The following is an 11,664-nucleotide window of genomic DNA, read 5'->3' as shown; positions in this document are numbered from 1 at the left end:
CAATATTAAATAACGTTTCCAAGTGGTATCTTTATTCTAAGGATAAACTACCCAAAAGTGACCCCATCTCACCAAGCCAAGCTCCTAAGCTAACTGTACCAATCGTAAAGGCACAAAGCAAAGAAACAAGTGTCAGCAAATGCTTTGTGAGCCAATAGAAGTTTGTACACAACCAAAAGGAAAACATACCATCCCCTAACGGGTCAATCATTCAAATTATGATCATATAAACAAATTGACATATCAATCAATAATCAATCGTCTTTCGCATAAAATTCAATCATTCAATTTTTTGTATCATCCATTTACACATCATTCATTAGGGTAACATCAATCGTATTTCATGCATAATCATATCGTAATCGTACATCATCATATCAAAGGAATCTATCATAATCGTATAGGCGTAGTTAGTCTCATAGTGACACCTAACCCCAAGCGAAAAACCCGTTCGCTACTTGTGTGCTTGGCCAACCAAATGCTTTAGGTGGTTCGCGACTCCCACCCATCACACCGACCCCAAGACTCCACTTTCACTACTCCGACTATACAATGTACAAGTACATCGCGGTGTCGTTCTGGTGTTGGTACAAGCGGTGGCATTCGTCCGCCACCTCCCAACACCTACGTGATGTTTGTACAAGCCTCGTTTGAATGGCCAACATCACTCCAGTCCGCAAACACCGAAGTGTACGCGTACCATGTGTCGCACGGGCATCTAGAAAGACCGAGCAACTCGTAAATGGCTTAAGCGCTTTTCCTAGGAGGTATTTTTCAACCAACCAGGCTCGAAGGTATCCGGATAGGGTTTCATGCTAAGTGCTAGGTTCTACCCTTTGCCCTCTACGCATAACCCCGCATAATCAATCGTAAATCAAGTACAAGCATGCAATATTCGTATTATCATAATCAAGATTCATAACATTTATACCAAGAGGATACTCAACAAGATCATAGTCACATATCAGTCATTTCATATAGCCTATCATAGTTTCAATTAATCATATCAAGTACCAAGATATGCATATCAACCAAATTTCATAAGCATACAATTGTCACAAAAAGGCAAAACAGTAACATATTTCATAATGCATATATTGGCATAATCAACAATTAATAATATACTAATTTGACTAACCAAGCCGTTTTCGGAAAGTAGTTTTCGATTATGTACAAGGTTTATGAAAAGTCTATCGACTCACCTTAATATTCAATAATTCGATTACTCTTCTGCTTTAACTCGTCCTTTCTGTAAATTGTCGAAAGGCCTAAACATAAAATATATACGAATTTAGACTATGCCTACACTTATGATTTTGAATTTAAAACAAAACATCTTGATTTTTAATAATAATACACATATAATCTCCTCAGTCATCAAAGGAATTTAATCATTATCATATTTAAATTTAGATTATACATTAATTATTTAAACTAACATTGAATGACCTATGGATCATTATAAATAATAGTGTATAAATTGTATCGAATTAAACCAACCAATTCATTAAGTAAATAATTATTCAAACATTAAAACTTCCTTATATATTTTTATGCTAAGGACTATGATCCCAATATATTTAGTAGACCAATAGCCAAATGAAATTCCAATATATGTCCAATTATTATTCCACAAAGTTTTTCTTTATTTACAATATGTTATAAAAATATCTAAGCTATAATAATTTGTCAAAATGTCATGTTCCAAGATATCTGCATGCATGTTTGACACGTCCAAAAAGCAAGTGTTTTTGAGGGGTTTTTTTTTATATATTTTATTTTAACGAAGACAACTTTAAATTAAGGCTAATCTTGATCTAGTTTATTAGAATGGGACCTGATTCTTCCACTGTAACATTTCATTATTCCACTGAAAAAATAATGTTTTGACATTTATACCCTTGTTCTTAATTTGCAAATAATTAAAAAAAAGATAGGAGTCATGGACTCTGGTGGCTATCGCTTCGATTAAAATATCGAGAATTACGACACTTCCATGTAGACCAGATTACTGCATAACACAAAACCAAGAAATCGGCTTCAACTTGCACCAGAAACAAAACCAATACCAGATCTACGAAGAGAAAGAACAAACGAAGAACAAATGATGAACAATTTTCATCACTTGATTACACAAAACGCACAAATCCTAGTGCACAACTATACTGCTTTCACACCGCACCATTGTTTATCGCTTCTTCATGGAATTCGCTGGAGCACCTATTCATCTTCTTAGGCACACCTTTAGTTAAACAAACCTGCAAAATACAATATGATTTTAACTAAATCCCCAAAAATCTAAGAGATTTGTCAAAGACCACTAGATACGAGAGGTCTTGCTTCATAATATGTAGAGGGAAATCGAATTAGGTAAAGATGGCTGGAACAGGAGTCGGTCAAAGGTTTACCGTTTTGCCTAAGTAGATCGCTCCACTGGTCAAGCAACCAGGTGGCGCAACTGCCGGAGTAGGGAATACGACGAAAGGGAGAAAGACAAGAAAGAGAAAGAACCGATGGCATGGTCGGTGGAGCAACAGTGAAAATGGTTTCTCACCGATACTAGGTTTAAAAAGGGTAAACTATTGTTGTTGAATTATTCTCTTTCCTATTTCACCATAGATTCATCTGCCATCTCAGGGGAACATGATTGATCTTCATCATCACATGATCTTTCTTGTGTGTTGAACAATGATTTGCCTGTTCCCATTTCATTTGCGTAGCTAGCCTTGATCTTGACTAATCTCAGTACTAAAATTATCATGTCTTTGTGAAGGGGAAAGCCAATCTTGAGCAAGCACTGATTCTTTTTATTGATTGTTACCGGATGATCCATGATTTTCCTCCATGCAAGTCTTGATAGTTCTTCTTGTAAAGGTTCCTGGAAGGTCATCTTCATGTAAAAATTTGAACAAATTGTTAGCGTTCTAAAACCAACCAAAATAAAGCCTTCTTATTTGCTAATCGGCTTCTGGTGATAGTTGACTGCTTCTTAGACCAAAGGGTAGATGAGTCAAGCGAAAGAGATAAATAGGTGGCTGGCATTATCATAGATCATTTCATTGTCATGAATAGCTCTGTTTCAGTCTAACATTCTCTTTTGAAAAAAGGTAGACGTATAATATTATTGAAGTCATTCTCTTATGTATCATAATCATTTGCGGAAGGAAGAGTGGTCATTAACCGGTTTTCACATACCTGTTCTCACCAATCATGTAGTGAATCAAGGAAATGCATGGCGGCATGAGGAGAAAGCTGAAACATTTAAAAAGGGTAATCAAGGAAGAAGGTGTGTCTGTGCTTCATTTAGAAACAAAATCAAAAGATTTTTTTTCTTTCTCTAAATTAAAATGAGGGCATTATTGTCAATATTTGAATTTTCCGTGGATGGATAAAAAGGCATGGGTGGCAAAATCATCTCCCTATTAGAATAAGCAATAACCCCACATTCGAGTAGCAGAAATCCGAAGATTACGTGAAGTTTAATAAAGGTACATGAAGCATTAAGTGAGCGCAAATTAAAGCACAACTTATGGGTAAACATGGTTTCGAAGTATAAGTTTACAAACAACAGTTTACATGGATGCTTCTCATTCGATCGATACTTTTCTCAATCTATAAACAAAATATTATATTTCAAGTAAGACTTGGGTAGCAAGGTTTACAAACGCATGAAAGCTTCTCGGGACTCGATTACATACGGAGTATGAGGAGAAAAACTTACCGGGTCAATGATTTTTTTTATAGTATCAGAACATGAGATGTGATATGTTTGAAAGAGTGAGCTGCCGAGAAATAGGATCACCTCGCCGGAGATTAGACACTCGCCAGAAATCACTCAGCCTCACTTCACTCACGCTGTTTCACTCTTGATCTCTGCCCAGCACCCTCTCGTTGCAAGAACAAACAACAAATAAAAGCGTCAACAACCTTAAGTAGGGGTAAAGAGTGGGAAGTAACCGTAGGGTAAGGAGGACGGAAACAATGGGAAGAAACGGATGAAAGGGCACGAGAACGACACATTGTAGGTTACTAACGTATTCCTTCCACATTTACCATCTTGGTCCCTGACATTTTATGCCTTATAACTTTTTACCCCTGTTCATTCTTTCATTTGAACTTTAGTTTCCAAAACTACCTTGCACCCTTGACTTGTTAATACTTCAATTTGTTAAATCATTTCTCATATTACTTAAATACATTTTTTTTACATTTTAATTATTAATTATATCACATTATTAACTAAATATTTTTAATCATTTAATTACTTCATAAACTGCGATAATCATTTAAATATTGATTAAATCGTTATAATAATTTAAACATCAATTAAATCTTTTAAATCTTTATTAATTTCTGTTTTTGTTCATATTATTATATATAAAATATATAATCTCACGCGAAACACACATTCAACTTAATCCAATAACGAGAGACTAAGAGGGTGTTTGTTTTATCTCTGCAGGTCTGCGTGACCTTATCTGTCTGCGAGGCGCAGACCACGCGCAGACATAATGGTTTGCAGTCTGTTTGTTTTTCTGAAGTGCGCAGACATAAAACGTCTGCGCGAGGTCTTCACCACACAGATATGGGATAGCCTCTTCTAAAGTCTGCAAGCCTTTGACCTAAAAAAATGTGTTTTTTTTTGTTTCCGCCTCCAGTCGTCGTCCAACCTCCCAACCTCCCAGAAAAAAACCCTCGATCGATTGACTCCATCTTGCAGCGACCAACACCGTCGCAACCCTCCTCTCCGATCAAAACCATCGATCGCTGCCTTCCTCTCCGATCCGGCGTCCTCCGATTTTGCGACCATCACAGTCGATTGCAGCAGCGAGCGAACAACAAGGTCACAGCGACAACTTCAACTAGCGACCAATCTGGTTTGTCGTCACCTCTTTCTTTGATTGATTCACATCTTTGTTCAATTTCAATTTCAATTCATCTTGATTGATTCACATCTTGTTTGACCGATCATCTTGTTTGACCGATCAAAACCACCGATCGCTGCCTTCCTCTCTCTCTCTCTCTCTCTCTCTCTCTCGATTTCAATTTCAATTCATCTTGTTTGATTCACATCTTTGTTCAATTTCTTGTTTGATTCACATCCTTGTTTAATTTCTTGTTTGATTCACATCCTTGTTTCACAGAAAATTGAAAGCCAAATTCCCAGCAAATAGAAAATCTTACCTGTAAACAAATTGTATTTATATTTTTCTTTGATTGGAAGCCAATATACATAACTATGAATCAAAAGATAACATTTTCTCTTGTTGATTGTGATTGTTTATGTGTATATGATTTTTGATTGTGTATATGTATATGATTGTTGATTGTGATTGTTTATGTGTATATGAGTTTTGATTGTGTATATGTATATATATGTATATGATTATTAAATGTGTATATTTATATGATAGTATATATATATATGATTGTTGATTGTGTATATGTATATGATAGTGTATATGTATATGATTGTTGATTGTGATTGTTTATGTGTATATGAGTTTTGGTTGTGTATATATATATGATTATTGATTGTGTATATTTATATGATAGTGTATTTGTATATGATTGTTGATTGTGTATATGTATATGACAGTGTATATGTATATGATTGTTGATTGTGATTGTTTATGTGTATATGAGTTTTGGTTGTGTGTATATATATATATATATATATATATATATATATATATATATATATATATGATTATTGATTGTGTATATTTATATGATAGTGTATATGTATATGATTGTTGATTGTGTATGTATATGATAGAAAGCATCAAAAAGAGTCATAAGTTTTGTTTATTTGATAGAAGTAAAGTTTTTGTCGTTAAAGTGAAGTTTATTTGATTTATAAAGTTTTTTAGAAAACTTTGAATTAAAACACTCTAATTGAGGTTATTTATAACTAAATAAAAAGTTTCACATTATTGTGATTGAAAATAAAACAAAATTACAAATTTGTCGTAAAACAAATTTGTCGTGAAAATAAAAACTTTTTCTTGAAATAATGTTGTGAAATAATGATGTTACTTGTTGACTGTTTATTGTTATTTGGTTATTAGAGATGGGAGAAAAACAACAATGGACCAATGAGCATTTAAAATGCTTATTGGATACTTGTATTGAAGAAGTAGAGAGTGTTGGTAGAAAAGGATTGAGTTTGCAGAAAGGTTCATGGATAAGGCTTGGAAGAGTTCTTAAGGAGAAAGTTGGGGTTGAGTTGACTCAAAAACAAATGAAAAATGCATATGAAAATCTGAAAGCCAAATACACTGGATGTGTATATTTAAAAAACAAAACCGGTAATATATACAATTCTCAAATAAACACTTTTAATTTAACAGCCGAGGAGTGGGATGATTTTAAGAAGGTACATATACATTAATATACAATAATATATATATATATATATATATATATATATATATATATATATATATATATATATATATATATATATATATATAACATTTACGTTTGAAGTTGCCAAATATTCTTATACTATTTCTTGTTACATTTGGGTTTAGGGGCATCCGAAAGCTGCTTCTTTGAGAACAATTTCACTGCCTTTTCCAGATCTTTGTGCACGTCTTTTTGATGGAAATAGTGCTACTGGTAATTTTAGGAGTTACTCAACCCAATCATCATCAGTAGCTGGCGCATCCTCCTGTCGTGTTCCACCACTTCAGATCACCGCCACCCCTTTTGATGCAATGGATGATGATGGTGTTGACACTTCTCATCATGAGCCACCACCTTCTGCTGCTTCACCTTCTGCAGCTTCACCTTCTACTGGTTCACCATATACTGCTACACCATCCGGTAACCCCAACAAAAGGGCTAAACCATCAACTCCTGTAGCTCCTAGTGCCTCACCGTCTGCTTCTTCACCTGATGGAACTTCTATTACTGCTGACGATTTAGCATTTGAAATGAAGAAAGCTCTACAAAGTTTGACTAAAGGGTATACAATTCCTCAGTGTTTAGAGAAGTTAGAGATCCTTCAGTTAGGCCCTACAGATGCTTTACGCTTTGTCGCATATCATATTTTTGGAGGAACCATGAACATGAGAGAGATGTGGATGCATTTGCCCGATGTTCCCGAGATATTACGAGGGTGGCTTGAGATGACGGGTACCAGTTTAGGAGTTTTGAAGGATGGGAAGATTGTTCGATGATTTTCTAGTGTTGAAAGTATTTGTTATGTCTTTTTGCCATTGTTGGAACTACTTTGTTAAATGTTTTTGCCTTTGTTGGAACTATTTTGTTAGGTCTTTTTGCCCTTGTTGGAACTACTTTGTTAAATGTTTTTGCCTTTGTTGGAACTATTTTGTTAGGTCTTTTTGCCCTTGTTGGAACTATTTTTTGTTATTTTGTTACTTGGAGTATGGTTTATGTAATGTTATTTTGGTACTTGAAATATGATTAATGGAATGTTTATTTGATACTTGAAATATGGTTTATGTAATGTTATTTTGGCTTGAAATATGATAAATGGAATGTTTATTTGATACTTGAAATATGGTTTATGTAATCACTACTAGAAAAAAGGCCTTTTACGACGCTCATTGCACGTCGTAAAACGCTCAGACGACGCGCAAATGCGTGTCAAGGAAGGCCCTATCATAAAGAGAGACGACGCGCATTTATGACGCGTATTTACGACGCGCGGTTATGACACGCAATGCGTATCAAGGAAGGCCCTGTCATAAAGGAAGACGACACGCATTTGCGTGTCGTAACCTTACGACGCGCGTGTTTATGACACGCAATGCGTATCAAGGAAGCCCCTGTCAAGAAAGGCCATGTCATAAATGAAGATGACACACATTTTTGCGTATCATAATTTTAAATGTTCTAAAGAAAATATTTATATATTTATTAATTTTTGAATTAAATTTGCATTTAATGTCTCATAATAGAAATAAAATATCATATACAAAAAATACAATCCATTGCATAAAATTTAATGTCATACAATTCTATTTTTTACAATATCTAAATTTGCATCTAATCTACTCTCTACATCAAATTCCAACTAAGTAAAGTTGCATCTTGCCTTTCATAATTCTGTAAGACTAATGCTCCAAACAGATGTTATATGGATAAGAAGTTGTACATTGGCCCATCTACTCTGTGTTTCATACTAACAATTGAAATGAAGAATGCAACACTTGCATTTGCAGCATCTTATCTCTTTCGGCTTGAGCTTTCTTTTCCTCTTCTAACTCCAAAGCTATTCGCTTTCATCAACCCTATAAACACAACACAAAATCACTTGTCATTTTCATTCTACTTTTAAAATTAATTCTTATCAGGACATTCTGCTTTTAAACCTACCAATCTACAAATTTTTCAAAGAATATAATTTATAATTTTTATGGAAAGTACATTGCTATTTCTTGAATACAAGATGTTACAAATCAAGAAACTTACATGGACTGCCGACCACCATGAACCTGCAAGACACGAGACATCAAATAAATCAAAATTAAATTTTGATTTTTTTTGCTTTCAGTAACGATTAACATTTAACAAAAAAACAAAAGGTCAACCCACTCCCTTTGCCTCATTCCAGCTGACCCACTCCCTGGAAACAAGAAAAAAAACTATCAACCAACATTTTACTTATATTTGAGAGGTTTTCATATTGATTTATTTATTTGTTAATAAATAGTTTACATACTACACCTATGGTATGGATTAAGTATTCAGGGGAGGATTTACTATCAAGGAAAATGTCGAGGTAAATTGTTCACATTGGTTTCAGTGATCTGCAATCTCTTTGAATTTGAAAGTATGACTTCGTCTTGAAGCTGCATAAAATAAATATCAATGAATACAAGCGCATAAGTCCTAATCACATCTATTATTATGTGCACATTAAACTAACACTGATTGCTAAAAGAATAAAGGTTTTGACATGTGCTAAGGACTTATGCACAAGTATTAATCAACTATGAAAAATGGTTTTATTATTGGACCTATTTAACATATGCATGGACTTATTAAGTTTATTCATGAAAAAGAATAGAATAGAAAAGCACCTTTAGCAAATCTACCCAGTTTTAGCAAATATATTACAAATACAAGAGTTGTTGTACCTCAACTGCTCTTGCTTCAAAAAAGTGATCAGGTCTGGGCGCATGACCACCATTATGCTGAAGGATTCTAATTTTGCCTTCCTACAACCAAAAATAAATAATAAAAATAAAAATATAGACTAAAGTTTTTTTTATTAGATAAAGTACAGACCTTGGTTCCATAAACAAGACCACCTCCAGCAAGAGGATGAAAGCAAGCTACATTGACCTCATCTTCTGCACTCGGAAGTGCACTGACAAGTTCCATATCTGAAACTCTATATACCTGAAACCCAAAACCATATATTCAAATAATAAAGAACCATCAATCGAAAAATGTGGATAGAAAATTAGAAAAAAATAGTAACCTCTAAAACTGTGTAAATGGATAATGAGGTCTCCCCATTAATAACAATGCTTTTAAGAGGGGAACCGTGATGTCGACCATAAGCAAGCAATATGTGTTCAGAGGTTGGCGAAAACTACAAACATTTTTAAATTAATTAAATTACATTCAAACAGAACGTAAATTTCTTCATATTAGATATAATAAATAAACCTACTTACCTGAATAGATGTTAAACAATGAGCAGCTCTAATCGGCCTCGACTTAAGTATAGTACCAAAACTACACCAAACCAATATCAATACATTATTAATTTTCAATTAAAGAAATATATATATTAAAATATAAAATGATAAATAGAAAAAGAAATTGAAAATTTACGTTGCATCCTCGACCAAATATATCCAAAACAATTATAAGTAGAATAACATAGTAGGTTGTTTGACTTTAGCAGCAGTAATAAAGACTTTACACCAAAATAAGAAACTGGGACAGGAAAGTAAAGTTCACAGGGCACAAATTATGGTAATGACATGGAAGGGCAAAACTGGAATATATGCAGTTTTGGTAATCTGAACAGGGAACAAAGTATACCAAAGTTTTAGAGGCTTTTTCTATTGAAATAGAAGATGATCTTACTCTGTCCACATCCACATTATTCTCTGCCTCCAGCTATGTTGTTGAAGTTGGAACCTTAAAAGAATTGTTCTTAGCTACATTAAGTCGTGAAGCTTTTTAAGCAAAAATGGAAAGGCATGAGATCTGATTGGTTAATTCATCAACCGAAATGTCTTCTGTAAGCAAAAAGTAAAACATGAACTTCAACTTGAAGAAAACTAATATAGAAAAAGGCATAAATTAAAGGAGAATATGTTATATATCAATGGAAACATACCAGATTGGATAAGTTTCTCAATGGCAATGATATCATATGTTTTATCATTACATGACTCCTTAAGTAGATCAAGCAAAGAAAGAACTGTTTGTTTCCAATACCGAATGTTGAACTCCATTGGTCATGCACTCATGCTATGAATACAAATGAAAGGTCTTAAGGAATTCAGAAAGATAGCTTAACCATACCTGGGAGATCTTGTAGTCAATGAGTGTCTCCCCTTGAGATGAAAACTTTAAATTACTACTACCCTCACTTCTTCTGTTATTAAATCAATGCAGAACCTGCTGCACCCATTAATGCTTTGATCATTTTGTTTCTTCAGAAAAAAAAAAAGAAAAAACACATCAAATCACTCACTGATTCCATTAGATATCATAAACCAAATCGAACCTAGGCAACTCTTATCAAACACAACTAAGTTTTTCAGTTTTCGCATTTCTAAAACTCTAAAAAATCACTTCAAAAAATATAATAATAATAATAATAATAATAATAATAATAATAATAATAATAATAATAATAATAATAATAATAATAATAATAATAATAAATGATCGTGAAAAAAATATAAAAATGGCTACATAAACCAGAAGAAAAGGAGACAAGTCAGTAATAGACCATCCAAATGAAAACCAGCTATACTTTTTTTCATCCTCTACTTGGCTTCTTCCATTGATTTTACATATTCAACTTTTGCATGTGCAAAGAACCTGAAAGATGAACGCAAAATCTCTAAAAGGTCACAATCAGATATTACAAAAGATACAAGTAATTATTAAACCAAAAAAAACAGTAACACGTGCTTGTGTAACCAGAACACAAACCTCCATAGAAGAATAACTTTTGGATCAAGATCTCTCTCAATACTTCTAGCTTTTGGGTCATCAGAATCCATCGTTTGTTGGAGTATACCAGCATATAACTTAATATATCACTTACGAAGATGACAGAAGTGCTAAATTTGGCTCCAAGATAACCTATAGTGAAACTAAGTAGTGGCGATCTCGAGCCCATGCAGAAACTGCATGACCCTTGGCAGGTTCATTTATTCCATCTTCAAATATCTATCATTTGTGAAAATTGAAGCTTAGAAATCTTGCACATCAAAGGGTACTTACTACTTCCATTACAACTGTTTAAATATGCAAGGAACAAGGATCATACCTCAACCCAATCCTTAGGACTGAGATCTTCCCATTTCTTATCCACCATCCAAGGAGGTTGGCTGGAATCGTGATACATAGCAAGCCTTTCAAGTTGCAATGACTGGAAAAAAAACATGTGAGATATCAAAAAGACATAAACTTAATATTTTTTGGTAAATGATG

The sequence above is a fragment of the Lactuca sativa genome, chromosome 3 (genome assembly GCF_002870075.4).
Source record: "Lactuca sativa cultivar Salinas chromosome 3, Lsat_Salinas_v11, whole genome shotgun sequence".
Taxonomy (NCBI): domain Eukaryota; kingdom Viridiplantae; phylum Streptophyta; class Magnoliopsida; order Asterales; family Asteraceae; genus Lactuca; species Lactuca sativa.
Note: the sequence above shows the minus strand (reverse complement) of the source record.